This window comes from Nycticebus coucang, chromosome 2, assembly GCF_027406575.1.
Source record: "Nycticebus coucang isolate mNycCou1 chromosome 2, mNycCou1.pri, whole genome shotgun sequence".
In the NCBI taxonomy this organism is placed as follows: Eukaryota; Metazoa; Chordata; class Mammalia; order Primates; family Lorisidae; genus Nycticebus; species Nycticebus coucang.
This window is the reverse complement of record NC_069781.1, coordinates 44,169,046-44,192,927: the sequence shown is the minus strand read 5'-3', so window position 1 is coordinate 44,192,927 and position 23,882 is coordinate 44,169,046. Positions and strand designations below refer to the sequence as shown.

The 23,882-nt window shown below is 41.9% G+C and overlaps 1 protein-coding gene across 4 annotated transcripts in view; it reads left to right on the top strand.

Moving 5' to 3' along the window:
* PHF24 (PHD finger protein 24) overlaps positions 1-23,882 on the top strand; it is a 114,070-nt gene that overhangs the window by 76,677 nt on the left and 13,511 nt on the right. For 2 of the 4 annotated variants that reach the window (XM_053569862.1, XM_053569835.1), the window contains exon 1: positions 11,708-11,889. The exons of 1 other annotated variant lie outside the window; for it this stretch is intronic. The gene's annotated coding sequence lies outside the window, so the exon portion shown is untranslated. Of the gene's footprint in view, positions 1-11,707; positions 11,890-23,882 lie in introns of those variants that run through there. One more of the 4 variants, XM_053569852.1, reaches the window with a different exon arrangement.

Sequence of the window (23,882 nt, the reverse complement as noted above, 5' to 3'; positions counted from 1 at the left end):
AGACTCAGGGTTAAGGGATGAAAAACAGTGTTTCAAGCAAATAGAAATCAGAAGAAAGGAGGGGTTGCAATCTTATTCTCAGACAAGTGGATTCAAAGCAACTTTAGTTAAGAAAGACAAAGGTGGACACTTCATACTGGTCAAAGAACCAATACAACAAGAAGACATCTCAATTTTAAACATTTATGCACATAACTTAAATGCTCCCAGATTTATGAAACAGACCTTGAGGGGTCTGAGCAATATAGTATCCCATAACACCTTAATATTCAGGGACTTCAATACCCCTCTGACAGAACTGGAAAGATCCTTTAAACAGAAACTAAACAAGCATACAAAGGACTTAAACATGACCCTAGAACAAATGGGATTAATAGACATATACAGAACAAACCATCCCAAAGCAAAAGAATATACTTTTTCCTCATTAGCTCATGGCACATACTCCAAAATAGATCACATCTTAGGATACAAATCAAACCTCAGCAAAATTAAAGGAATAGAAATTATACCATGTCTTTTCCCAAACCACAAGGCTATAAAGGTGAAGCTCAACTCCAACAAAAATGTTCACCCACACACAAAGTCTTGGAAACTAAACAACCTTATGCTGAATGATAGTTGATTTCAGGAAGAGATAAAAGAGGAATTTGTTAATTTCCTTAAACATAACAACAATGAAGACACAAGTTACCAAACCTCTGGGATACAGAAAAAGCAGTCCTGAGAGAAAAATTTATTGTGCTAGATGCCTACCTTCAAAAAACAGAAAGTGAGTGCATCAGCACACCCACAAACCATCTCATGGAATTGGAAAAAGAAGAACAATCTAACCCTAAACCCAGCAGCAGAAAAACAGCCAAAATTAAATCAGAGATTAATGAAATTGAAAACAAAAAAATCATTTAGAAAATTAATAAAACAAAAAGTTGGTTTTTTAAAAAAGTAAATAAAATGGATAAACCTTTGGCCATACTAACTAGAAATAGAAAAGTAAAATCCCTAGTAACCTCAATAAGAAATGATAAAGGGGAAATAACAACAGATGCCACAGAGATACAAAAGTTTGTTTCTGAATACTACAAGAAAATCTGTGCCTAGAAATTTGACAATGTGGAGGACATGGATCAATGTTTGGAATCAGACCCTCTCCCTACACTTAATCCAAAAGAAATAGATCTCCTGAACAGACCAATTTCAAGCACTGAGATCAAAGAAACAATAAAAAAGTCTCTCAACAAAAAAATGCTCCAGTCCAGGTGGCTTCACACCAGATGTCTATCAAACCTTCAAAGAAGAGCTTATTCCCATACTGCAGAAATTATTCCAAAACATTGAGGAAGAGGGAATCTTCCCCAACATGTTCTATGAAGTAAACATCACCCTGATACCAAAATCAGGAAAAGACCCAACGAAAAAGGAGAACTACAGACCAATTTCACTAAAGAATAGAGATGTAAAAATTCTCAATAAAATCATAGCCAATATATTAAAGTTTATCATTAAAAAAGTCATACATCACAATCAAGTAGGTTTCATCTCAGGGATGCAAGGTTGCTTTAACATATGCAAGTCCATAAATGTAATTTACCATATCAACAGAAGCAAAAACAAAGACCATATGATCCTCTCAATAGATGCAGAAAAAGCATTTGATAAAATTCAACATCCTTTTCTAATTAGAACTCTGAAGAATATAGGCATTGGCAGCCATTTCTTTCTTTTTTTTTTTTTTTTTTTTTGAGACAGAGCCTCAACCTGTCGCCCTGGGTAGAGTACCGTGGCATCACAGCTCACAGCAACCTCCAACTCCTGGGCTCAAGCAAGTCTCTGCCTCCGCCTCCCAAGTAGCTGGGACTACAGGCGCCCGCCACAACCCGGCTATTTTTTGGTTGCAGCCGTCATTGTTGTTTGGCGGGCCCTGGGCTGGATTGGAACCTTGCAGCTCAGGTGTATGTGGCTGGTGCCTTAGCCGCTTGAGCCACAGGTGCCGAGCTGGCAGCCATTTCTTAAACTGATTGAAGCCATCCACGACAAACCCACAGCTAATATTGTACTGACTAGAGTAAAACCGAAAGCTTTCCACTCAGAACTGGAACAAGATAAGGTTGTCTTTTATCACCACTACTATTCAACATAGTGCTGGAAGTTGTAGCCAATATAATCAGGCAAGAGAATGAAATAAAGGGAATCCAAATGGGAGCAGAGGAGGTCAAACTCTCATTCTTTGCCGACCATATTATATTTTCTATAATTAGAAAACCCCAAAGGCTCAACCATAACACTCCTGGAAGTGATCAAAAAATACAGCAGTGTCTCAGGATATAAAATCAATGTCCACAAATCAGTAGCCTTTGTATATGCCAATGATAGCCAAGATGAGAAGCTAATCAAGGACACAATTCCCTTCTCAGTAGCTTCAAAGAAAATGAAAAACCTAGGAATATACCTAACAAAAGAGGTGAAGTACCTCTATAAGGAAAACTACAAAACCATAAGAAAAGAGATAGCAGAAGATATTAACAAATGGAAGAACATACCATGCTCATGGCTGGGAAGAATTAGCATTGTTAAAAAGTCTACACTTCCCAAAGCAATCTACAGATTCAATGCAATCCCCATTATAATACCAACATCATACTTTCAAGATTTGGAAAAAATCATTCTTCATTTTGTATGGAACCAGAAAAAAAAACATATAGCCAATAAAAACAAGACTGGGGGCCTTAGCCTACCAGACTTTAGGCTATACTACAAGGCCATAAGGATCAAGACAGCATGGTATTGGCACAAAAATAGAGACAATGACATTTGGAACCAAATAGAAAACCATGAGATGAAACTAACATCTTACAGCCACCTGATCTTTGATAAATCAAACAAGAACATTCACTGGGGGAAAGAATCCCTATTCAATAAATGATGCTAGGAGAACTGGATAACGACATATAAAAGACTGAAACTGGACCCATACTTCTCAGCACTTACAAAAATTGATTTAGGATGGAGACAAGATTTAAATCTAAGGAATAAACAATAAAAATCCTCAAAAAAAAGTGTGGGGAAAACACTATCAGCCTAGGGAAAAATTTTATGAAGAAGACTTCCATGGCAATTGCAACAACAACAAAATAAACAAATGGTAGTTAATTAAACTGAATAGCTTCTGTACAGCTAAGGAGACAATAACAAAGCAAAAAGACAACCCTCAGAATGGGAAAAGATATTTGCATATTATGAATCAGACAAAAGCTTGATAACCAGGATCTACAGAAAACTCAAATTAATCAACAAAAAAAATCCAACAATCCCATTTATCACTGGGCAAGAGACATGAACAGAACCTTCTCTAAAGAAGACAGATGAATGGCTAACAAACATATGAAAAAGTGCTCATCATCCCTAATCATCAGAGAAATACAAATCAAAACCACCCTGAGATATCAGCTAACCCCAGTAAGAATGGTCCACATTACAAAGACCCAAAGTTGCAGACACTGGCATGGATGTGGAGAGAAGGGAACACTTTTATACTGCTGGTGGGACTGCAAACTAATACAACCTTTTTGGAAGGAAGTATGTAGAATCCTCAAAGGATTCAAATTAGACTTCCCATTTGATCCTTCAATCCCATTACTGGGTATCTCCCCAGAAGAAAAAAATCCTTTTATCATAAGGACACTTGCACTAAACTATTTATTGCAGCTCAATTTATAAATCACCAAAATGTGGAAACAACCTAAATGCCCACCAACCAAGGAATGGATTAACAAGCTGTAGTGAATGTATACCATGGAATACTATTCAGCCATTAAAAGAGATGGAGACTTTTGTATTACATCCTTTGTAATAAATCTTTTGTATTAATGTGGATTGAGGTGGAACACATTCTTTTTAGTAAAGCATCATAAGAATGGAGAGGCAAGACTCCAATGTATTCAATTCTAATATGAAGGCAGTAGATGAACTAATACAAGGGAGAGGAGAATGAACAAGTGGGGAGAAGGGAGGAGGGAGGGTCACAGTATATGGCACACCTTTTGGGGATGGGACATAATTATAAGAGGGACTTTATCTAACAAAGGCAATCAGTGTAACCTAATTCTTTGTACCTTTGATGAATCCAAACAATAAAAAAAAAATGAGTTCAGTATGTAAAAGAAGGAGAGGAAAGAGAGAAACAATATTTTATACTGGAGAAAGCTAGCAAGCACTACTCAGCCAGGCAATGAAGGTTAACATCAACAGTGATAATTCATGTTGGTAATATGTACCCTTGATATGATGTACAATAGTACTTAAACTCCAAAATTTCTTAACCCCACCTAATCATGAGAAAAATATCAAACAAATCCCAAGAGAGACATTTTACAAAATACCTGACCAGTAGTCCTGAAACTGCCAAGGTCATCAAAAACAAAATCTGAGGAATTGTTACAGCCAAGAGGAGCCTAGAGGAATGATAACTAAACGTAATGTAGTATTCTGGATAGAGTCCAGAATGAAGCTTTCCAAATGGAAAACCCTGAACCCTTTATGAAAGCTTTGATTCCTTGATTTTTACCCTTGCAGTCTCATATTCAGGACTTGCAAATGCCAATTCTAATAACAAAGAAGCCCAGGGTTTGCATTTATTTGGCAGAACTGGTATTAAGGGATTGTGGCAGAGAAGATACAAGTTTTTACTAAATGTCAACACTATTATAGCTGTGCACCACACCAGGAAATTCCAATTAGTACCAGAGTCTTCTTCTGTACAGTTTTGTGGCCCTATATTAGCCCTGAGTAGAAAGCTATTAAGATTCCATTGTCTGTAAGCAGTGGAAACCCACAGACTGCCTGAAACATGAAAGGATTGGTAGGAAAAGAAGAACCGATATTCAGGGAAGAGCAAGGACTCACCCAGCTCTGGGGTCAGATTGGAAGGTGGGTCCTCCCTTCAGGACACATGCTCACTAATTTAAGTCTAGCAATTCCCAGGCTCTGTGTTGTGCTGAGCTTCAAGTTATGAGAATTACTACAATTGCACTAATTTTAGTTGGGTGTCTGCTTCTGGATCAACTGGCAGCAATCAAGGGGTAAGTGACCTAAATCTGAGGCCACTGGGGTTTTGGTCCTGTGCACTGAAGCCATTCACACTGAAGGGGAATTTTATGCCAGGCAGTTGTCCCAAGAGATGTGCATTGTGAGCAAAAAGGTTGCCTGGATTCTCTTCTATGTGAGGTCACCATCAGGGTATGAGGACAAAACGGGAATCAATAGTGTTCTGATTTCCTCCTCACCCCACAAGCTCAATATCCCAACAGGTTTCTGTCTAAGGCCTACAAGAAATTACCCTCATTCTCATGTTCATATTTTTAAAATTTGTTTAAATTGCTGGCAAAAAAAGATCATACACATGCTCATTTTGTTCTTTATCTAAAAGATAATTCTTGTGAACACTCAGAATGGTCCTTAAAATGCTATCATCCAGCTCAGAAATGTACAGAGGCTCCCTATTACCTACCATATTAAAATGCCCACGAATTCAGAGTTTCTTATCAAATTGCTCCTCTCTGCCTTTCCCTACTCTTTCTTTTTTAAAATTTTGAGACAGTCTCACTCTATTTCCCAGGCTAGAGTGCCATGGCATTACTGTAGCTCACTGAACTCAAATTTCTTTTTTTTTTCCCCCTTGGCTGGGGCTTTATTTCTTTTCTAATTTTTTTATTAAGTCATAAATACATAAATTGTGTATACATTAATGCATTTATGAGATACAATGTGCTGATTTTATATACAATTTGGAATGCTTACATCAAGCTGATTAACATAGCCTTCATCTCACTTAATTATTGTGTTAAGACTCTACATTTAATAGATTTGACATCTACCCTTGCAATATGCACCATAGATGTGGTCCCACTGTTTACCCTCCCTCCATCCAGCCTCTTCCCTCCCCCTCCCATCCCCCTCCTCCTTCCTCCTTCATCCTGGGTTATAGTAGTGTTTTACCTTTCACATGAAAGTGTAGATGATTATAAATTGATTTCATAGTAGTACTGAGTACATTGAATACTTTTTCTTCCATTCTCAAGATACTTTACTAAGAAGAATATGTTCCAGCTCCATCCATGTAAACGTAAAAGTGGTAAAGTCTCCATCTTTTTTTAAGGCTGCATAATATTCCATGGTGTACATATACCACAACTTATTAATCCATTCATGGGTCAACGAGCACTTGGGCTTTTCCATGACTTAGCAATTATGAATTGAGCTGCAATAAACAATCTGGTGCAAATATCTTTGTTGTAAAGTGATTTTTGGTCTTTTGGATATACACCTAGAAGAGGAATTGCAGGATTGAATAGCAGGTCTACTTTTAGACCCCTAAGTGTTCTCCAAACTTCTTTCTGAAAGGAATGTATTGGCTTGCATTCTCACCATCAGTGCAGAAGTGTTCCCTTTTCTCCACATGCAAGCCAACACCTGTAGTTTTGGGATTTTGTGATGTGGGCTACTCTTACTGGAATTAGATGATATGTCAAAGTGGTTTTGATTTGCATTTCTCTGATGATTAAAGATGATGAGCATTTTTTCATGTATCTGTAGGCCATGTGCCTGTCTTCTTTATAGAAGCTTCTGTTCGCCCACAATGAATAGGACCACTTGTTCTTTTCTTATTAATAAGTTTGAGTTCTCTGTGGATTCTGGTTATCAAGAGGCCACCACTTTTTATTGCTGAGTAGTACTCCATAGTATGCACATACCACATTTTTTTTTTGAGACAGAGTTTCACTATGTTGCCCTTGGTAGAGTGCCATGGCATCACAGCTCACAGGAACCTCAAACTCTTGGGCTTAACTGATTCTCTTGCCTCAGTCTCCCAAGTAGCTGGGACTACAGGCACCCACCACAACATCTGGCCATTTTGTTGTTGTTGTTGTTATAGTTGTCGTTGTTGTTTAGCAGGCCTGGGCCAGGTTCAAATCCACCAGTCCTGGTGTATGTGGTCAGTGCCCTAACCACTGAGCTACGGTGCTGAGCCTGCACATACCACATTTTATTAATCCATTCCTATATTTGGTGGACACTTGGATTGTATCCACATCTTTGCAATTGTGAATTATTCTGTTGTAAACATTTAAGTGCAGGTGTCTTCTTTTTAAAATGACCTAATTTCCTTTCGGTATATAGCTAGCAGTGGAAATGCTGGATTAAATGAAAAATCTACGTCAAGTTCTTTTTTTTTTTGTAGAGACAGAGTCTCACTTTATTGCCCTCAGTAGAGTGCTGTGGTGTCACACAGCTCACAGCAATCTCCAACTCCTGGGCTTAAGCGATTCTCTTGCCTCAGCCTCCCGAGTAGCTGGGGCTACAGGTACCCTCTATAACGCCTGGCTATTTTTTTGTTGCAGTTTGGCCGGGGCAGGGTTTGAACCTGCCACCCTCAGTATATGGGGCCGGCACCCTACCCACTGAGCCACAGGCACCACCCGTATGTCAAGTTCTTTTAGGTATCTCTATACAGCTTTCCATAGAGGTTTTACTACTTTGCAGTTCCACCAACAGTATATCAGAATTCTTTTCTCTCTGTATCTATATCAGCATCTGTTGTCTTGGTATATTTTAATACAAGCCATTCTCATGGGAGTTAGATGATATTTCAGTGTGGTTTTCATTTGCATTTCCCTGATGATTAGAGACGTTGAACATTTTTTTCATGAATTTTTAAGTCATTAGTATATATTCATTTGAAAAGTTTCTGATCACATCCTTTGAATACTTTTTAATGGGGTTGTCTGGTTGTTTCTTGCTCATTTGTTTGAGTTCTTTGCGGATTCTGGTTATCAGTTTTGTTTTGTTTTGTTTTTGTTTTTTGAGACAGAGTCTCACTATGTTGCCCTTGGTAGAGTGCCATGTTGCTCACAGCAACCTCAAACTCTTGGGTGTAAGTAATTCTATTGCCTCCGCCTCCCAAGTAGCTGGGACTACAGGCTCCCGCCACAACGCCCGGCTATTTTTTGTTTGTAGTTGTCATTTGTTGTTTGGCTGGCCCGGGCTGGATTTGAACTGCCAGATCTGGTGTATGTGACTGGTACCCCAGCTGCTGAGCTACAAGCGCCAAGCCATCATTTCTTTATTAGATGTATAGCATGTGACTATTTTCTTCCAGTCTATGGGTAGCCTATTTATTTGGTCTTTTGATTATGTCCTTAGCTGTGCAGAAGCTTTTTAAATTGATAAGTTCTCATTTGCTTCATTTTCTTGTTCCTCTGATTGCTTTGGAGTGTCTTCTTCATAAATTCTTTGACTTAAAGTTAAGGCAGAAAACTACAACAATCCTTGGGTTATTTATGGTTTCGCACGTATGCATCAGATGACACAGATGCTTATTATGATGATCATAATGAGTAACAGAAAATGACTCTGGAAACCAAGGAATATGTAATGGCAATGTGTGACCCTTTCTCCACATTCAGGACTGGGTTCCTTCTGAAACAGGACACACTTCCTCCTGAATTTCCCTACACTGTGATAGATGATTCCACCAGAACCAGGCCATTTTCATTTGTTGTCATTGTCTCAGTGTCTAGTGCCAAATGCCGGCCTTGCAGGTCCCTCCACTGCACCTCAGGCTCTGGGTATCACCCCGTGGATGTGCAAGTCAGCCGAACGCTGGTGCTACCAGGTTCAATGAGAATATGAGGAGCTATTCCTGAGGCTGTGACCAACACTAGGAATTTTGCACTGCTGCTCGGTGTGGAGCTTATAAAGGAACAGCTGTACTCTCCTTCATCTGACAGGAGGATCCTAGGGCCACCTGCCCTTTGGTGATATTCTCCTTGAGGAATTCTGTCCTCCCTTGGTACTCTTGTCTCTGCTGTTTCACATTGTTTTGGATATTTCCATAATAGTAAACCACACCTTCCAGACCATTAAGGTGCCATGTCACCTCCATGTCCTCAGCATTCATCAATGGGCTGAGGTGTCAGGGAAACACAGCCTCTTCACCTGCCAAGGCAATGAGTGTTTCTGCAGGTCCAATCACCTCAAATAGCCATCCTCCCAACGAAAAAGATCATAATCATCCTCTAGTTGGCCAATTCAAACTACGAGCCCCTCTCAGCAGGAATGAACTACAGAAGAGAGCCAAATTTCTTGACTCAAGCAATCCTTCTGCCTCAGCCTCCCAAGTGGCTGGGTCTCACTATGTTGCTGAGGCTGATGTCAAACTTCTGACCTCAAGCAATCCTCCTGCCTCAGCCTCCCAAAGTGCTGGGATTACAGGCATGAGCCACTGTGCCTGGCTCCCAACTCCTTTTTTATTAAACATTAGTTGAACATACAATGTTCTCTACTTTCTAGACATTCTCTATTTTCTAGACACTGGATGTGGTGACTGTATTTGCCAATGTTATTGATAAGAACTTATGGGCATAATGGAACCAAATATCTAAACGTAGACATCCCAGAATATTTGTGGTATATGTTTGTGTAAGTAAAGAATATGCAAAAAAAAAAAAAATGTTGAAAACATACCGGCCTTGTGAAGACAGTTCAGGGAAATATACTCTCTAGCAAACTTTGACCTTGTGTAGTCAGGGTCCCAGCTCCTCCCAGATCTACTTTATTCACTCCCATCTTGCTTTTTGCTATTCCTTTGACCTTGAAAATATTATCTTATGCCTCATCATTCTATTCTGTGTCCCCAACTTCTGGGAATAAAGTAGATCACCTCCAAAAAACAGGCAGTTTCTAACCTCCCATACTCTGAACAATTATCATAATATAGTAAAAGCTGTCTTTTCTGAACATGAGAAAAACGGCATGTAATAAGAAAATGAATTTGATAAACTTTGATATTATTTTTAATATTTTAATATTAATATTTTAATATCAACAATTATGCATTTTCCTTAATCCAAACATCTCCCTTCATGAAGTAATCTGTCTCTCTCACCTCAGAATTCCATTATATTTCATTTCTCTATTGTGCACAACTCATTTTCTCTTTTGTATTTTGATTATGGTTCTCTGACAGTGCTCCTCTCCTCTCTGAGATTCTAGCTCCTTGAGGGAAAGCACTGTGTCTTACTCTTATTTGCATCCTTTCTAGTTCTCAGCACAATGCATGGCATACTCTAGATATATAATACACATTTTTTGAATGAAGGAAGGAATTAACCAACAGAGATTTCTGTGGTGATATTATTATAGCCTCCTTTTCCATATAAGCTTGTCAAACAGTCTAGAAATAAAACACTTAATATTAATAAAAATAGTTCAGAGACCCCTATCTTTGAAATTGTTGGTAGAAGTAATTCTAAAGGAAGTTAGGGGATCCCCAGACTATACAGAAAGCTCAGACTGCTCTTTAGTGTTAGTTTCACAACAAGCAAACTAAGGATAGTGGTTCCTGAGAAACAGTACTAATTTTAGAATTTCGTATATTAAGGGTTTACAGCACCTCCTTTCTCAGCAGCAGTACAGTAAAATAATTAGGAGCTTGGGGTCCAAAGTCAGATCACTTGGATTTCAATCTCACCTCCATCACATAGGAGGTGACCTTAGGCAAGTTGTTTACTCACCCTTGTGGGTGAGTTTCAGCACTGGCAAAATGTTGAAACTAACAGTACACTCTCTCAAAAGGATGGTGTGAAAATTAATAACAATGTATTTAAAGTGTTTGGGATAGTGCCTGACACTTTGTGTTTTAAAGTGATAGCAATCCAAAGTACTATACTTACTTCGTCACCCCTACTGGTAAATTCCACGTGAAGAGCAAAATGAGTCCCTTTTTGCATCCTCCCAACCCAGCTCCTACCAGAATGTGTAACAAATACCAGATGCTCAAAAATGATGTGAATTGTACTTGAGATATATAAATTGAATGCACAAGAAGATGAAGGCAAGTTAAATACAATTCTTTGAAAGGTTCTCAGCATTTAATTTTTATATCTCAGATATTTCCTTATAACTAGTTCCTAGGTGCCTTAGGACTTGATCTTTTTCTTGCCCTCTTCAAAGCATATAGTTTGGTGTAATACACAGTACAGCCCTCAGCACTGCTGGCCTCCTGACAAGCTAGTTGTTTGGATAGTATGAAGGATGAGGATGCTGCAGCAAAAAGTGGGTTACGTGAGAGCACAGCTCTGCTGCTGAAGATGAAAGACCGATAATATCAGAAAACAGGGCACAGGGCGGGTTGGACCAGCCAAGGACTTCGTGAAGGCTCATCTGGATACTATGGAGGCCAGCGGGGTGCCGCAAAGGTGAGTTCCCCAAAGTCAAGCTGGTGGGCAGGGAGACCTGAATGGATGGCCGGTAGGGCCAGCAGGATGAGTCACTCCTTGTAGCTCAGGCACGTGCTAATGGCAGCATCCACTGGGACCCCGCCTCCGCTTTAGTGCGGGCGGAAGCGAAGAGCGGCCGCGGGCTACCTCCTCCGGCGGGCACTGACCTTGCCGCAGGAGGCCGGCTGGCGCAGTCCGGGAGCCGCAGCGGCAGGCGCTCGCGGGGGCGCCCACCCGCACCCGGCCTAACAGCAAGTAGGAGCTGGCCGCCGCACTCAAGCGCTCCCACCGCGCCCGACGCCCGCGCGCCCGTCACCGGCTGAGGAGCCAGGGCCGCGCCTCCAGGCGCAGGAGGGCGGGGCGGGGCGGAGCGCGCCCACCGGCCGGCCCCGGGGCGCCTCGCGCGGGCGCACGCGCCGCTGCCGCGCGCCGCGGGGTGCAGGGGTGCTCGGGGAGCGCGCGCCGCCGCCGCCTCAGCCTGCTGCTCCGCCCGCGCCGCCTGCTGCCGGCGCTCAGTCCGGCACGCAGGCTCCTGAGCTGCCGAGGGCAGCGCGGGGCCCGTGGTGCAGAGCCCGCCTGCCCTGGACCCGCGTCCCGCACCCGGACGGTCCCGGTAAGCGGGGGCGGGGGTGGCGGGGACCCGTCCGGCAGGGGCGGGGCTGCGGGCTGCGGACAGTCCTGCGGGGTCTCCGAGTGCTCGTGTGAGAGCCGCCTCCAAAGTGGCTCCTGTGTAAATGGATGCGCCCTGAGGGACTACTCTGCCTATTGGGAGAGTCCCTGAGGTGATATGGGGAGCTGACCCCATGAAGACCCCTTGTTCAATGGAGACTCCAGGGCTCTCTGTATCTGCTGCCATGGGGACCCCCAGTGTGAAGGGCACGGTCCATAGGGACATGTGTGTAAACTACCAGAGCAAGTGCAAGGGTGGCCCCTGGAGTTGGCTCAGTGGGACACAGGGGAGCCTCAGGAGCCTGCGCGGTGGTGACGAACCCTACAGAGAATACCCTAGAAAAGGAGCATCTTAGACCGTGCCCTACAGCTGTCCGGGAGAAACCTCTAACTGGAGAGCGAGATCTTGCCATTCAGCCCATAAGTGACTTCCCATAGCTCCAAGGACTTTGGCCTTGACCTCCATGTGGGGCTGGATGTGCCCTTACTTGTCTCCCTCTAACATGGCCAAGAGGTGGGGGCCTTGTGAGTCTGCAGCCTCCTTCCATTTCCCCTCTCCCTGTCAGCCACCAGCCCCCCGCCCCCATGGGATTTTTCTTTCCTTGGTAGCCAGCTTGGCTCCCAAGCTGGATTTTAGAGGAAGCAGGAACTGCTATGCACAGGGTCCCAGGGAGGGATGAGCACCAGTTCGGCTTCTGAAGCAAAGATAGAGATTGAGCCTTTGGGATTGACCATCCGGAAGGAAACAGTTAAGATCAGGTAGAATATCTGACTTTGGCAGATCAGGTCCTGGAGAGAAAATCCTTTGAAAGAAGGACTAAAGGATATACATGGTTATTGAACACCAATGTGCCAGGCACTATACTAGGAAATGTTTAAACATACCATATAATCCTTACAACAGCCTGTGAAATTATCCCCTTTTAATATTAGGTACTTGAGACTCAAAGAGGTTTAGCAGTTTCCAAGATCAAAAAGCTTGGAATCATGAAGTCTGTTTTCAGATTATATTTGGAAAAGTATTGAGGAGAGGCAGAATAAAGAATGGATGTTTGTTAATAATTTGCATGAAGTTGCCAAGCATAGGGCTTTGTGATGGTACATGCTCAGTCAATGTGAATTAAAACATAGTGGATGAGGACAGTTTAACTGAAGATGAGACTGTCGCAGTAACTGATCCTAACACTTCAGGGTGTGGCTTCTTTCATTGGCAGCCCTACCGTAATGATGTGTTTGGGTGGCTCTGGACCTAACCGGGTTGAGGAGAGGTCTCTGAGTATGGCCTTTGATATGACTTACTCTGGGGACTTAGAGGGGCCCTTCAGAGGTTTGAGTCTCCTGAGGCCACCCTCCCAGCTGCAGAATCTATGAGGGAGAGAAAAGAGAGACAGGATCACTTTTAGGAAGCATGATATGCTGTCCTTGTGGTTCTCAGAATACATGCACCAGTAGACATTAGTCCACAGATACTACTCAGGACACTTTACCCAGCAGTGCCTCAGCATGAGGAAGAAAAGATTGAAAAAGGTGCAGAGCCAAGGAAGCTCATGGGAAATCTGTTGGCTGGTAGTGCAAAGAGTCTGCGCCTGAATGCCCTCTCATCTTGCCTCCTTAATATTTTCATTCCAGCTAAATCCAAAGGATTCAACTTTGCACCCAAAGATGAACTCTCATTTATTGTCCAAAAATGGGGTGTTGAGAGGGCCAAGCAATGGACTTCCCCACAGAGGGCTGTGGACCTCTATACGAGCTTTGGACCAAGAGTTTTCTTCTCTTCCACACAGCCAAACCTAGTGATATCCTCCTTGAATAGCAGGGGCTTCCTGGGGCTCCTGGGGGCCCATAGTGAGGAGAGAGACCAAGCTAGTGAGAAAACAGAACCACCTACTTTATCCGTTGTTAGATTTTTTTTTTTAAAATCAATGATGGCTGCCTGAAAGATGGTTGTGGCACCTCAAGCACAGCTCAATGGAGTAAACTCTGACAAAGATTCATACTGGTTAGCACCTGTCTATTAGAACCCCTCTCATAAGCATAAAAGACCAAAATAAGCTGGGGCATATATTTTTTAAAGAAAATCAGAAGGACCAAGCCTGCAAATATGATTTTTGCTACAATGTAGCGACTAGTCATTGAGGTTTTATTCCTAAATTTGTCTTTTCACTGAGGGTGCTTAGTATCATACTCTCTCATGACCCTAAAAAAATTGCTAGGTGGATTCAAGTTCTTCCCAAATCTTGGACCTTGAATACCACCTTCTCCATGTTCAGCATTGGGTAAACATTAAGATTTCAAAATCCTAAGAATGCTGTCTAACTCTTCTCAATCTCAGCATGAGTCTGCAAACCACATCGTTCCAGAATGTGCATGAAAGATGTCACCAGGTGGCCTTAATCTTCTAAAATATGCTCTCTTCAAAGGAATGAGAATGTCTCACCCAGTTTCATTTGAGAGTACACAAATGTGTCTGGATTTTACTGTCTGGGTTTCTCAACCTTTGATCTTCCACATTTTCACTGACCACATTCATATGGCTTTCTTCTACCATTTGCCATATATTTTTTTCTTTTTGAGTCAGAACTTGCTCTGTCACCTAGGCTGAAGTGCAGTGGCACAATCATAGCTCACTGCAGTCTTAAACTCATGGGCTCAAGAAATCCTCCTGCCTCAGAGTTGCTAGGACTTACAGGCACACACCACCACACCTAGCAAATTTTTTAAAATGATTTTTTGCAGAGAAAAGGGTCTAGCTATGTTGCCCAGGCTGATCTCAAATTCAACCTTAAGAAGTCTACCTTGATGTTCCTAAGTGCTGGAATTATAGACATGAGCTCCTGTGCCATCCTACCATACTTTTTTGACAGTATTATTTCTTCTTTGAACATGGATAGTAAGACCTTCCAGCCCCACTTCCCATATTCCTTGCATTTTTCCCCACTATACCTGCTCCTAAGGATTATATTTTTGTAAATAGTTTCTCTTCTCTTTACCTACAGAGTCTATTATATTTCAGTCTCACATGCCTCTCTCTAGCAGTGCCACTTAGTTTCTGCTATCTTCATTTTCCAAATTGATATATTAATTTCTGATGCAAATATCATTATCTACTCCACTTTTCAATCTCTACGACCAAGTTCTGACCGGAATTGCTTACCAGTTTTGGACTAAGAAACCAAGACCGTCAGTGTTCAGCTGGGGACAAAATTGTTTTCTCCATTATCACATCCCCCTCCATTCTCCCTTGCTTCCAGCTATTCCCTCAGAGACTCATATGCATTTACTAAGTGCTACTTGGCAGACACTATGCTAGATAAATAGGAGGGTTTTTTACCCTTGAGGAGTTCACATAGGATCAGCCTACATTTCTCTAATCATTTACTATAAAGGTAGGAAAAGTATGGAAAAAATTACAGCTCTACACAGTATCTACAAGAATTGATATAGAATATGCCTTTTCCCAGATGTCACGGACACTCAGCTGCTGTTCTGTGCCTCCTCTGGCAGCCACATTAAGCCCTCCTGCCGTTGCCCTGCCAAAATTACTTTTGTCTATATCCTTTGAGTGAACTGGCTACACCCTTGCCTTCCTATGATAATAATGACATAACCTTATATTTGGATATCATGTTATAGTTTACAAAGCCCTTTTACATATATAATCTCTCTTTGGTTTTGAGAAATGTTTTATCTTACTAGGGTCTTCTCACTAAAGCAGCATTATGTGGGCTGACTCGCTCTCTTTTTATTTGCTGTTTTTTTGAGGCTTATGAGTCTCCCAGAGGGAAAGCCCCCATGATTCACTACAGTCACCACCTACCAGCTTGTAGATTGTAGAAAAGAGTTTCCTTTTGAGTCCTAAGGCCAACCAGTGTACTCATTGGTCAGCCTGGGAAACCCTTTGTCCTGGCCGCAGCAAATCTAATTCTCTGAGGTGGAGGGGTCCCTAAATTCAAATACATATTTGTTTCTAACAAATATTTTAATCATACTATCTCAAATCAGTTTTGAGCTGATGCTAATTCTTATGTGAAGGCAAGTTTCCCGGCCTATTTCTATCCAGCACCCAGGCTGGCTTTATACCATCTAAGTCATGATGGAGTCCCCATATAGCTTCATGCCTTGGCATGTGCTTTTACCTCTTCCTGGAATGCCTTTTTTTCCCTTATCCACTGGGGTAACACCCACTCATATTCAAAATTTAGCTCAAGCAACACCTTTTTTTTCCAGTCCTACACTTATGCCCCCTACACATGCACATACGGTATTCTTACAGGCTGAGTGAGATTCCATTTGTTCATTCTACCAACAATTATTAAGCCTGATTTGTGCCTGACACATAGTAGGTTGTTCTCAGCAAATGTTTTTAGAATTAAAAACAAGTAAATGGTGATAATCAAGCTGTAATAAGTGCATTAAATGGGGCTGAATGTGTGTTTCAGGGGCCCTGAGCAGAAAACAGGGAGTGGCTCTCCATTTCACTGAAAAGCTTTGCTAGCTAAGTGCAATCACACCAGCCAATCACTGATGGTGTGATGTTCCTTAAGTGTTGCTCTGCTTCTCTGGGAAGTCAGCATTGCGGCTTTTAATGAAGACTCAGCCTGGGCCCCCAGAGGCTAAAGATCATGCCATAGTTGTGTTCTTGAGTATATTAGAGCTTTGCGCAAGTTTTCTATAAATATTAGACAGCAGGACCTCCCTCATGCCTCATAGTCTTAAGCTGAGATCAGGAAAACAGTTTTGCTCAGTCTTTAGCCTTTCTGCTCCTGGGAAACCCCAGAAAAGCCTTGCACACTTGGGATGATTATGCCTTCCTGGATAAACAGGGTTGTGAATGGAGGGACATAGGGAGGTACCAGGTAGAGTACTTTATCATCTACAATCATGAAAACTAAAAATAGTCTGTAGGCAACTGCCAGGCAACAGAATGGCTGAATAGGAACTGGCTCTAGGTTCCAAGAGCACTGTAGTGAGACACTGGCATTCCTAAAACAACAGCCCAGTCACTGTAGAACAATTAGACCCCTTGGGGCTTGGATTTCCTCAAAGATCTTCAAAGAGTAGAGGGGACTCTGTTGGTTTTTGTTAACAGTCCTGGGGTTGATGCTGATGTTGGCAATGAGCTCAGGGTTGGGGGGGAGGATGTTTTTTGGAGTTTTTAAAAAAAATTTTTTTATTAAGTTGTTGGTTTTTGTTTGTTTGTTTGTTTAGAGACAGAGTCTCACTCTGTTGCCCTCAGTAGCATGCTGTGGCATCATAGCTCACAGCAACCTCCAGCTCTTGGGCTTAGGCGATTCTCTTGCCTCAGTCTCCCAAGTAGCTGGGACTACAGGTGCCTGCCACAACGCCCAGCTATTTTTTGTTTGCAGTTTGGCCGGGGCCGGGTTCAAACCCGCCACCTTTGGTATATGGGGCCAGCGCCCTCCTCCTTGAGCCACAGGTGCCGCCCCCAAGGATTTTTTTTAAAGAAGAGTTTTCATGTTTTTGCTCTGTTGCCCAGGCCTGGAGTACAGTGGTGTGATCACAGCTCACTGCAGCCTGAAACTACTGAGCTCAAGCAATCCTGCCTCTGGCTCTCGAGTAGCTAGACTATACACCTACCAGCACACCCAGCTTGCATTTTTTGCAAATCCTAGTTCTGTTGGTATTCTACACCCTATGGCTGGTCCCCTTCCGTGTACTTAATGTGGCTTTTCCTGAGGGTCTCAGACAATTCTTCAGGTATATGCTTCCAAGAGCCAATTTTTGACCACCTTGAAATTTTTCACTTGTATATGCAGAAGCTGCATATACTACACTTCTCCAGCTAACTCCAGGAGATGCATTTTTAAGCTTTCTACTTGTGCCCTTAGGACAGCCACCCTCCTAGGGGCCAGGCCACAGTACACAAGACACAACATAAATGCAAGGGACTATTGACTTTGGTAACATTGGTCTCTCTTTTCTTACCATTGTGCTTATGGAAACTGGCTAAATTCCAAAATTTTGTAGCTCTCCTTTGTAATCAGAGAAATCACCTATACCTGTAGTATTGGACTGGTTCTCAAACTTGCTAGCCCTGACTCACCGTCTGGTGCCACCTCTGGGGAAGTAGAGTTCCAGATGTGAGGAGATGAGCTGGTGACTGCATAGTTTCTAGAACTGAGTTCTGAAAATTTGGTCTGATTGGTGTCTGGCCAACTTTGATGAAAGGGTACTGATACAATGATCTTAAATAAACATTTTGTATTGCCCAGTCATCTCTCTGCAACATTCATTGAATGTTGCACATGCTCTGTGAAAAGCACTGGGAACCATCTAGACTTTTCTCCCTTTTGATCTCACTGAAAAATTGTGACTTTTTTTCCACTTGCTAAACTCAATCTTTGTTTTTTGTTGTTTTTGAGACCAAGTCTCACTCTGTTAGCCAGGCTAGGGTGCGGTGGCATCAGCCTAGCACACAGAAACTTCAAACTCCTAAGTTCAAACGATCCTCCTGCCTTACCCTCACTAGTAGCTGGGACTACAGACACACCACAACACGTGGCTTATTTTTTCTAATTTTAGTAGAGATGGGGTCTGATTCTTGCTCGGGCTAGTCTGGAACTCCTGAGCTCAAGGGATTCTCCTACCTCAGCCTTCCAGAGTGTGAGGATTATGGATGCGAGCCACCACACCTAGCCTAAACCTACTCTCTAATTGTTTTCCCCTTTTCCCTAACTCAGAAGTTTTCTTTGCCTTGTTCCTTTTTAAGGAAGTGCTCAGAGCCTCCAGGCAATCATTTTTAGTTGCTTTTAAAGCCTTTTAAAATGCTGCCCTTCCCATATCAAGAATCAGATTGAACCAGCTACTGAGAGGCTGAGGCAGAGGATCACTGAGCCCAAGAATTCAAGACCAGTTTAAGACCAGCCTTAGGCAACATAGAGCAAGACCCTGTCTCTACCAAAAAAAAAAGAAAAAGAAAAAATCAGATTGAAGCAATAAAATGTATTTTGTATTTAACATGCCAAATGAGGAAACTCCTGCCTTTTAGAAAGGTTGCTTCTCGGTCTCTACAAGTCCTTTTTTTTTTTTTTGAGACAGAGTCTCACTTTGTCGCCCTTCCTGGTAGAGTGCAGTGGCATCACAGCTCACAGCAACCTCTAACTCTTGGGCTCAAGTCTCCCAAGTAGCTGGGACTACAGGTGCCCGCCACAATGGCTGGCTATTTTTAGAGATGGGGGGGTCTCCCTGTAGCTTAGGCTGGTCTCAAATTCATGAGCTCAGGCAATCCTCCTACCTCTGCCTCCCAAAGTGCTGGGATTACAGGCATGAGCCACCGCACCTGGCCCTCACAGCTACAAGTCTTTATAGAGAGCGCTTGGGAAAAAAGGTTCACCCAGCTTCCCCCGCCCCCTTGCTCCCACCACTTTGCCCTTATAAATAATCCCTTTGCGTTGTAAGCAGGTGCTCTGCAGAGAATGGGTGTGTCTTACTCACATGCATTCCAAGCTGCCCACATAAAATACACAACCTTCTTTTACCTGGAGACAGATCCTAGTTCTCACTGTTTTCACTCATTCCCTCCAGTTGATGTAGTCGGATGGCCCTATTCTACCTATTCTATCTTCCTGTCCTGCTGGAATTCACCACCACCTGCTCCTATTCCCGGAGGCTTTTGCCAGGCCTTCCCTAGATACCACAGATTCTCTGACAGTCACATCATTCTTGGGACAAAATCTTTTTATCCTCCCTTTATCTTTGTTAAGGAGGCAGAAAACCCCAGTTCATACAGTAAGTATTCCTCTTTCTGTAAGTTAGGGCCAAAGAAGTAATGATTAGGTATAATTTGCAGGATCATTGCAATTTGGTTTCCATTTAACTCTTCTTTCAGCACAAGAGAAGCCAGGTGTTTCTCACCAGGCATTTGTTTTACCCTGCACTAATCACTACCACTTGTTTCTCTAGAATTTTGAGCTGATTTTAATTTTGCAAACATCCCAGGTGCACATTTTAGCACACTCACTTTTAATCAAAATGTCTTTTATATACAGGTTTGATTTTCTCCATTAAGCAATAAGGGTGTTAGCCTCACTGTTAAAGCTTAATTCTGTTGTGTCTCTACAGTTTACTGTCAAAATCAAAGCCATACCAGTTCAAAATGACTTAGGGTCTTGTTTGGGTTTTGATAGTTTCCTTTTAATGGTTCTTCTACTTAACATTTTCTGCCCTTAACAGGTATAAAGTGGTCTAGAAAATTGAACCATCTCAGATAAAAGGAATAGCAGTGCTCCAAGAGCCTGTAGTCAAGACTGGAAAGTGTTTTTTGCTTGTTTGTTTTTTTGTTTTGCTGGTGGATGTCAGCTTCAGTCTTCATAGAAATTCCTTTAAGGATAAACTTCCAAAACCACTGCAGTGATATCATCAACAATAAGAAAGCTTATCAGGGATTTTGGATGTCCTTACAGAGAATATTGGGCTATTGCAGATGTACAGTGCATTGGGAGGTATCTTCAGTCAGTTTGCTGATTCACTATTAGGTCACATATACAGTAACCTTCCTAACTAGTTGGCATTTGTCAATAACTCTTACTACATCGTCTCAAAAAGCCAGTTAGAACCAAATTCAGTCCTTTGATTTCCTTCTAACGAATCATTTGTGAAAAAGTAAATTTAATGTTTCTTCCAGATCTCCAAATAAGTGTTTCTCAACTTTTTGTTTCAACCTATTCCTTCTAACTGATAAACATGAAAGTCTTGTGACTATTCCCTAAAACTTTAACATAAACTTCTGGAAGGAAGCTGACCCCAACACTTGCAGCACTAATACCTTCTGAATACCCTCATGAATGAAGAGGATACTATCAAACTGTGCTTGGGTCACAGTCAAAAAATTTGAAAAATATACCACTAAAGGTTTCTAAGGAAAATCTAATGATTCTGGAAAACGTAATTGCTCATAAGAAAAATATGCAGAGAAGGTTTGTATGTCAGTTTTGCATTTTCCCTATTAATATACCTGTCACTGTACATTGGGGACTTGCCTTCCCACCTAACCATAGAGCAGAGTCCTTGCCCATGAGGCATGTGGCAGTGTCTGGGGAATACAGGCCCAGCATCTTCAAGAATCCCCTCAGCCCAAAGCCTCAGCAAAAACTTTAATATATACATACTCTCTTCTCCAGCCTCACTCTCACCCTGGCTACATACCTTCATTAAGTCACATGGACTTTTAAAAGAATATGAGCATCCTCACTGCTTAAGACTATATGCTCCAAACACACTTTATTAACAGGGAAAGAACTTAAGCTTCAAGCAGTGCACAGCATTTTCTGGATAACAGCAAATCTAAAACTAAAACAAGTCACTGGATTGCCAGCCTTAAGATTTCTTTTCTTGGGTGGCACCTGTGGCTCAGTGGGGAGGGTGCCAGCCCCATATACTGAGGGTGGTGGGTTCAAACCTGGCCCTGGCCAGCTAAAACAGCAGTGGAAACTGCAACAAAAAATAGCTGGGTGTTATGGTGGGCTCCTGTAGTCCCAGCTACTCAGGAGGCTGAGGCAAGAGAATCACTTAAGCCTAAAAGAGTTGGAGGTTGCTATGAGCTGCAAAGCCACAGCACTCTACTGAGGGTGACAAAATGAGACTCTGTCTCATAAAGAAAATAAAATAAAACAAAAAGTAAATGATCCTTAGTCATATACTTGAGTTTTACAAACAAATTTATAAATAGGGGTGGAGAAAGGTGGTTCTTTCTTATCAGTCAGGTTATAAATTCTGGAATATGTTTCCTTGGTAACAAGATGGCAGGCCAAGCACTCAGGCAAGGTAGGAATTTGCATCGTTGTGGTATATACAAGCAGTGTTTCTGAAAAGAAGATATGGCTATCATCAGATATTATGTGTACTAAGGTTTTAATTTAGAAAGCAAAACGAATCCTCCTCAATTAATTAAGAAAATGTTTATTAAGCATCTGTTATATTCTAGACACATTGCTAGGCAGTGGAGATAGGGACTGTGCAAGATAAAACAGTCTAATAGAGGAAACTGATATCGATCAGATAATCAGCCTGTTGAATATATAATGATGAAGATAAGTGAACACCCAGACCTGACTAGAGCCAGCAGTGACTGCCCTGAGAAAGGGATTCTTGAGCTGAGCTTCTAATAGGCACTGATCAAGTTGGGGAAGAATGTTCAAAGTTCCCAAAAATAGAGAAATCATGGCAAATAATGAAGGAAGGCCAACGTGGTTGGAACACTGGATAAAGAAGGGAGGCCAGTCCTTGCTGGGCCTCTTAGGCCACAGTAAAGAGACTGATTTGGGCAGCTTTATCCTGAAAGCTAGAGGGAGCCACTGAAAAGTTTTAAGAACCCCATAATATTTTTAAATAAAAATAAAACGTAATTTAAGTTTTAAGCAGAGGATAACATGACATTTGAATGTCTCAGAGACATTTTTAATTCAGAATGCATATTATATACATTGTATAAATTGTATAAAATCCAATTTAATTGTTTCTTTTTTGTTATTTTCCAATTTCTGTAAATGGCACTACTGTTCTTCAAAGTTAATTTAAAACTTCCCTCTCAGCTCGACGCCTATAGCTCAGTGAATAAGGCACCAGCCACATATACCAGAGCTGGTGGGTTCAAACCCAGCCTGGGCCCGCCAAACAACAATGGGAACTACAACCAAAAAATAGCTGGGTGTTGTAGCAGGCACCTGTAGTCCCAGCTACTTGGGAAGCTGAGGCAAGAATTGCTTAAGCCCAAGAGTTTGAGGTTGCTGTGAGCTGTGACACCATAGCACTCTACCAAGGGCAACATAGTGAAACTCTGTCTCCAAAAAAAAAAAAAAAAAATTTCCTCTCTCCCTTTATCCTTCATCTGATTGGTTATCAATTTACTAAATTTCCCTAATTCTATTTCCATGGTAACTTACACTCAATATCATTCCTGCTATTATTTCAGTTCAAACTCTCTTCCTCTTGCCTAGACTATTATAATAGTCTTTGAATTGGCCTCTCCTTCTACCTACCATCACCTTTTGCCCCAAACAAACTGAGGATAACGTCCTATCCATTCTTCAAGGTCCACTTTGCCTCCAGTATTATGACCTCACCTTCCTGTAAGTACTCCCAGCACTTTGACTTCTTTGAATTCTGATAAGTAGCTTGAGTGGTGAGACTCTGTTCTTCTATCTTCCATTTCCTATTACGAGTAGTTAGTGCCTTGCACATACTACTCATTCAATAAGGCTTGAACAGAATGGAGTGAGAGCAAGGCTAAAATGGGCTCTCTGCTCCAGTTAGAAAAAGCATTCACCAGCTGACATGCAGTGTGCTATGTCATGCCTCCACTTTCCAGTGCTATACTCTGGTACTGCCAAAAAGAGCAAGGATAATGTTACTTTTTAACCTATAAGGATATAGACCTTTCTTGAACATTTCAGAAAATCAAAGCAGATTGGGAGTGACAAATTAGAGCCCTTAGAATTGTGAGAAGTACCTTAGAGCCTATAATAGACCAGTTGCCTGTGATGGATTTAAAAAAAACACACACACACAAAGAGGCATAGCTACTAATTAGAGAGGGAAAGAGGTGTTTGTGTGACCTTGACCACATGGATAGAAGCAGCAGGATTTCCTTACTGCCTAATTCAAGAATCCTCTAAAAATTGGAGTTCATTTACTCTGACTTAAAAAGTAGGTATTTGATGAGGATTATCACTGGAGAGTTGTGTACTTATAGGAGAAGGTTTCCTTCAGAAGGCCTAAAATATGTTGCTACCAGCATACCTTAATCCGTAGTCTTCTTGTGGGGTAGAAGAGAAATTTGGGTTCTGAAATCTCCAACTATTTCAAAGTAGCAGAGGCATGGGACCCCTGGACCAAACTGGCTTTATCACAGGGAAGAAGGAGATACTATTTTACACATGAAGAGTACTTTCCAGGTTACTAAATGCTGTTAAGTCCATT